This window comes from Arachis duranensis, chromosome 4 (genome assembly GCF_000817695.3).
Source record: "Arachis duranensis cultivar V14167 chromosome 4, aradu.V14167.gnm2.J7QH, whole genome shotgun sequence".
NCBI classification, from domain to species: Eukaryota; Viridiplantae; Streptophyta; class Magnoliopsida; order Fabales; family Fabaceae; genus Arachis; species Arachis duranensis.
Window position 1 is genome coordinate 41783626 of NC_029775.3, and position 7485 is coordinate 41791110.

Consider the following 7485-nt stretch of genomic DNA (forward strand, 5'->3'; position numbering starts at 1 on the left):
AACTTTAAAATTCAAAAATATTTCCCACCCAAACCTACCCTAAATGGCCGAACCTACCTTCTCCCCCCTCCCTATATATACCCCTCCATTCTACTTCATTTTCACACAGCACAACCCCCTCTTCTTTACCTTGGTCAAAACCTACACCTCCCCTTCTCCTTCATATTTTCTTCTTCTTCTTCTTTTCTTCTTTCTTTTCTTGCTCGAGGGCGAGCAATATTTTATGTTTGGTGTGGTAAAAGCATAAGCTTTTTATTTTTCCATAACCATTGATGGCACCCAAGACCGGAGAATCCTCTAGAAAAGGAAAAGGGAAGACAAAAGCTTCCACCTCCGAGTCATGGGAGATGGAAAGATTCATCTCCAAAGCCCATCAAGACCACTTCTATGATGTTGTGGCCAAGAAGAAGGTGATCCCTGAGGTCCCTTTCAAGCTCAAGAAAAATGAGTATCCGGAGATCCGACATGAAATCCAAAGAAGAGATTGGGAAGTCCTAACCAATCCCATGCAACAAGTCAGAATCTTAATGGTCCAAGAGTTCTATGCCAATGCATGGATCACTAGGAACCATGATCAAAGTGTGAACCTGAATCCAAAGAATTATCTTACAATGGTTCGGGGGAAATACTTAGATTTAGTCTCGAAAATGTGAGGTTGGCGTTCAACTTACCCATGATGCAAGGAGATGCATACCCCTACACTAGAAGGGTCAACTTTAATCAAAGGTTGGACCAAGTCCTTATGGACATATGTGTGGAATGAGCTCAATGGAAAAGAGACTCCAAAGGCAAGCCGGTTCAACTAAGAAGACTGGACCTCAAGCCTGTGGCTAGAGGATGGTTGGAGTTCATTCAACGCTCCATCATCCCCACTAGCAACCGATCTGAAGTTACTTTGGATTGGGCCATCATGATTCATAGCATCATGATTGGAGAGGAAGTAGAAGTTCATAAAGTCATCTCCCATGAATTCTACAAAATAGCTGATAAGTCCTCTACTTTGGCAAGGTTAGCTTTTCCTCATCTTATTTGCCATCTATGTTACTCAGCTGGAGTTATCATAGAAGGAGACATCCTCATTGAGGAGGACAAGCCCATCACTAAGAAAACAATGGAGCAAACAAGAGAGCCCACTCACAGAACCCAAGAGACGCATGAGGAAGCTCATCACCAAGAAATCCTGGAGATGCCTCAAGGGATGCACTTTCCTCCCAACAACTATTGGGAACAACTCAACACTTCCTTAGAAGATTTGAGTTACAATGTGGAACAATTAAGGGTGGAACATCAAGAGCACTCCATCATTCTCCATGAAATAAGAGAAGATCAAAGAGCAATGAGGAAGGAGCAACAAAGGCATGGAAGGGACATAGAAGAGCTTAAGGACATCATTGGTCCTTCAAGAAGAAGACGCCACTAAGGTGGATTCATTCCTTGTTCTTAATTTTTCTGTTTTTTGTTTTTTATCTATGTTTTGTGTCTCTACTTCATGATCATTAGTATGTAGTAACTATGTCTTAAAGAAGTACATGAATTTCGAAAATTGTCCTTGAAATTAGTTTAATTATATTGATGTGGTGACAATACTTTTTATTTTCTGAATGAATGCTTAAACATTGCATAATTTTGATCTTGTTGTTTATGAATGTTAAAGTTGTTGGCTCTTGAAAGAATGATGAACAAAGAAAAATGTTATTGATGATCTGAAAAATCATGAAATTGATTCTTGAAGCAAGAAAAAGCAGTGAAAAACAAAAGCATGCGAAAAAAAATATTGGCGAAAAAAAAGAAAGAAAAAGAAAAAGCAAGTAGAAAAAGCCAATAGCCCTTAAAACCGAAAGGCAAGGGTAAAAAGGATCCAAGGCTTTGAGCATCAATGGATAGGAGGGCCCAAGGAAATAAAATCCAGGCCTAAGCAGCTAAATCAAGCTGTCCCTAACCATGTGCTTGTGGCATGCAGGTCCAAGTGAAAAGCTTGAGACTGAATGGTTAAAGTCGTGATCCAAAGCTAAAAGAGTGTGCCTAAGAGCTCTGGACACCTCTAACTGGGGACTTTAGCAGAGTTGAGTCACAATCTGAAAAGGTTCACCCAGTCATGTGTCTGTGGCATTTATGTATCCGGTGGTAATACTGGAAAACAAAATGCTTAGGGCCACGACCAAGACTCATAATAGTAGCTGTGTTCAAGAATCAACAAACTTAACTAGGAAAATCAATAACACTATCTGAAATTATAAGTTCCTATAGATGCCAATCATTCTAAACTTCAAAGGAGAAAGTGAGATGCCAAAACTGTTCAGAAGCAAAAAGCGACAAGTCCCGCTCATCTAATTAGAATTAATATTCATTGATATTTTAGAATTTATAGTATATTCTCTTCTTTTTATCCTAATTGATCTTCAGTTGCTTGGGGACAAACAACAATTTAAGTTTGGTGTTGTGATGAGCCGATAATTTATACGCTTTTTGGCATTGTTTTTAGGTAGTTTTTAGTATGAATTAGTTACTTTTAGGGATGTTTTCATTAGTTTTTATGCTAAATTCACATTTCTGGACTTTACTATGAGTTTGTGTGTTTTTATGTGATTTCAGGTATTTTCTGGTTGAAATTGAGGGACCTGAGCAAAACTCTGAAAGAAGGCTGACAAAGGACTGCTGATGCTATTGGAATCTGACCTCCCTGCACTCGAAATGGATTTTCTAGAGCTAAAGAACTCCAAATGGCGCACTCTCAACGGCGTTGGGAAGTAGATATCCAGAGCTTTCCACCAATATATAATAATCTATACTTTATTCGTGATTAGACGACGTAAACTGGCGCTCAACGCCAGTTCCATGCTGCATTCTGGGTCAAACGCCAGAAACACGTCACGAACCAGAGTTGAACGCCCAAAACACGTTACAACTTGGCGTTCAACTCCAAGAGAAGCCTCAGCTCGTGGATAGATCAAACTCAGCCCAGGCACACACCAAGTGGGCCCCGCAAGTAGATTTATGCATCAATTACTTACTCCTGTAAACCCTAGTAGCTAGTTTAGTATAAATAAGACTTTTTACTAGTGTATTAGTCGTCCTTTGGACCACGTTACATCTTTGAACATTTAGTTCTTAGACCTTTGGGGCTGGCCTCTCGGCCATGCCTGAACCTTCATCCCTTATGTATTTTCAACGGTGGAGTATCTACACACCATAGATTAAGGGTGTGGAGCTCTGCTGTACCTAAAGTTTTAATGCAATTACTACTATTTCCTATTCAATTCCATTTATTCCTGTTCTAAGATATTCGTTGCACTTCAACATGATGAATGTGATGATCCGTGACACTCATCATCATTCTCACCTATGAACGCGCGTGACTGACAACCACTTCCGTTCTACCTTAGACTGGGCGCATATCTCTTGGATCCCTTAATCAGAATCTTTGTGGTATAAGCTAGAATTGATGGCGGCATTCATGAGAATCCGGAAAGTCTAAACCTTGTCTGTGGTATTCCGAGTAGGATTCTGGGATTGAATGACTGTGATGAGCTTCAAACTCGCGATTGCTAGGCGTGATGACAAACGCAAAAGAATCAAGGGATTCTATTCCAACATGATCGAGAACCAACAGATAATTAGCCGTGCCGTGACAGAGCATTTGGACCATTTTTACTGAGAGGCTGGGATGTAGCCATTGACAACGGTGATGCCCTACATACAGCTTGCCATAGAAAGAAGTGATAAAAAACTGGAAGGAAGAAGTAGAAAAGAAAAGATTCAGAAGGAACCCAGCACCTCCACACACCTATGAAATTCCCATCATTGAATTACATGAGTAACTTTATCTTTATTTTCTATTTATTTTATTATCATTATTTAAACCAATAATCTCTTAATCCATTTAAATCTGCCTGACTGGGAGTTACAAGATGACCATAGCTTGCTTCATACCAACAATCTCTGTGGGATCGACCCTTACTCACGTAAGATATTACTTGGATGACCCAGTTCACTTGCTGGTTAGTTGTGCGGAATTGTTACAAGGTGTGATTCACGTTTGAGAGCACCAAGCCTTTGGAGCCATTGCTGATGTTCACAATTTCGTCCACCAAACGGGAATTTAGAGAATTATTATGACTTCTCTGAAATAAACAAAAATTTAATCATTGAAGCAAAAGAAACAGCAAAAGAAAAAAAAACTATAAAAACAAGGTCCAAGGCTCTGAGCATCAATGACTAGGGAGGTCAGACATGATTAAAAGCTCAAAGAGTTGTTTCCCTAGTCATATGCTTGTGGTGTGATTATGTCAAGTAATCCTTGAGACAGAACACTTAGAGTTGAGACCAAGTGCATTTATCAGAGTATGCCAAAGGCTTTGAATACCACTGTCTGGGAGTAACTGAAAGAAAAATCAGAACTTAAAGAGAGTCCCCCAGTTAAGTGCTTGTGATGTTTCTGTGTCAAGTAACCTTGAGACAAAAAATTTAAAGTCACGGCTAGGCACAAGGTGCAAAGCACCAAAGAAAAATAAATTAAAGTAAATTTTGCTGTGTTCAAGGATTAAACTGGAGTATAAAGATCAGAGAATTCATAATATGTTCTGGATTCTAATTCCGAATGACACTGACGTTCCTCTGACGTGTGCGCGTGATTTGGAGAATTGTGCAGTGACGCGTGCGCGTACCTGACGCGTACGGGTAACTGAAGCGTACGCGAGATGCGCCACATGCAAAAAATGCAGAAAATACTGGGGGCGATTTCTATGCCCCATTTTGGCATTCATGTAAGGCGTAGCTCTTTGCCAAGTTAGGCGCGGATCCAGTGAAGCCAGGTGGTCCCCACGTCACAAGGCGCGAATTATTTAATTAATTTTGATTTAAATTCAAATTTGAATTTTAAATTAGGAAAATATATTATTTTAATTTTAGAAATTAGATTTTAAATTAATTATGATTAGATATAAAAGGGAAAAGAAACTTCTCTTCAGGGGATTCGATTCTATTCCAATTTACATTCCACATTTCGTACTTTAGAGTTTACCTAAATCCTTATTTTCTCTCTGAGTCATGAGCAACTAAACCTCCACTGTTAAGGTTAGGAGCTCTATGTATTGTATGGATTGATACTATTATTTTTCTATTTTAATTCATGTTTTCATTTATATTTCAAAAATTGTTTTCGTTCTTTATCTTATGAATTTGGGTGGAACGGAAGTTTGACCCTCTTTCTAATTAAGTTCTTGTATAACTAGGAAAAGCTCTTTACTTGAACAACAGCTTGAAAACAATTTCTCCTAAATTCTAATTATCTGGATTTAACGGGATACGTGACATATAATCCTCTTATATTTGGATAATTAGGATTTTGGTGGCATAATAACTAGAATTAAACGTCACCCCCTAATTGGAATTAATTGACTAAGGAATTGGCAATTGATGAAAGTTAGAGGAGACTAGAAAGGTCTAAGGAATTAGGGTCTAGTCACATATAGTTTGCCATGAATTAAATCTTGCATCATTAAAATAGTTAGTAAGAAAAGTCACATATAGTTTGTGTGTTATAAATTCTGCACCAGTAGTTGTGCCTGGTATTTTTCATTCGAGACTAGAAATCCAACAGTTGATTAGCCGTACAAAAACTGTAGCTGGACCATTTTCACTAAGAGGACGGATAGTAGCCATTGACAACGGTGATCCACCAACATACAGCTTGCCGTGGAAGGGAGCACACATGATTGGATGAAGACAATAGGCAAGCAGAGGTTCAGAAGCAACAAAGCATCTCCAAACGCTTTTCTGAAATTTCCACCAATGACTAAGATTTACAGGATGACCATAGCTTGCTTCAACCCGGCAGTCTCCGTGGGATCGTCCGTTACTCACTTAATGTTTTATTACTTGGACGACCCAATGCACTTGCTGGTTAGTTATATCGGAGTTGGGAAAAGTGTGATCACAATTTCGTGAACCAATTGCCATTTGGGGACTCTAGTACAAAAACCAAAGAGTTGTGCTAGAGTTGTGCTGCAATCCACACGTAAGCATGGGTGACGCTTATGCGTGGATTGTCTCCGTTGCAATCCATGCTTAAGAATGGGCGACACTTATTCGTGGATTGCACCCTGTTTTTCTCTTTTCTCATTTCTTCCTTCTTCTCTCCTTCTTCTTTCTTTCCACCTTTCTTCTTCTCTCTTCCTCCTTTCTTACTTTCTTCTTTTCCCTATCTTAAAAAAAAAATAAATAAGTAAATTATAAATAAATAAAAAATCTTTCATTTTTTTTGTTTATTGCATTTGCATACTTTTATTCATTGCATTTTAATTTTGCTTTTTTTTATAGCTTATTCAATTTTCTTTTCTAAATTTCTTATTTTAATAATGGTGTTGAATTTTTCTACTCAATTGTTGAGAAATTCTTGCATTATTTTGGTGCCTCTTGACTTGTTTGATATTGATTTGTGATGAAACTTTTAAATCAACGCTTAATTTTTTATGACTCTTGTATCCCTTGTGCATTGATATGAACCCATATTGTTTTTCATGATCCATTTTTTCTTGTTTGAACTTGATGCTCAATATGCTCTTCATGCTTTGAATCTACTCTTGCATCAAGTATTAATATGCCTTAGATTATATTATTTTCTCACTCACATGTTGTAGCTACCTTGTAGTTGAGAACCTTACTCTTATTTGGCATTAGCCTCCGCCTATGTTCTATTTGCTTTGATATCTTTATTGTAGGCTTAATTTTCTTAATTTTTCTCCCTTTTAGGTTGGCCACCAAAAAGGGAGAAAGGAAAAGTTTCTAAGTGGGGCAACAAACAAAGTCTTTCGCACAACCTTTTGAAGAAGCTCATCAATTGTAGTATCTCGTCCACCTTGATCTTCTTTGCATGCACCGAGGACGGTGCAATCTTCAAGTGTGGGGAGGTCGTCTGACCGATCTCCGTGGGTAACAACTTCCTTTTTCAACACCGATGTTAGCTAGTTGTTGCATTGCATGATAGGTTGCATAATAGTTAGAATTTGTATATATTTTACCACTTCTTTTTTATGTTAAGACTACTTGGTTAGGGTTATGATTTCTTTTCCAAGAAACAATTTTTAGGGCACCCTACCGATTTTGAAAATTTTTTTTGTTAAACTTGCTTGAAAGAAATTTATTTTGGAACATGGTTTTTGAGCTAAGAACACAAGCAAGTGAGTTTTGAGCCCATTGCGTGGTTACATCATATAACCACTTATTTTCATTCTTGTGTGTTTTATTCTCTTTCTATGATTGTAATCCTTGATTTGTTTGATTTTTTATGTCCATTATTTTGTGTATACATGCACTTATATGATTGAGGCCATTGTTTCAAAGAGCTCACTTACCAAAATTGCCTACCTTTTATCTCCCATTGTTAACCAACTTTGAGCCTACAATTAACCCACTTTGTTCTTTAATTTACCACATTACAAGCCTTAAAGCAAAAAACAATAAATATCCCATAATTTGGATCTTTGA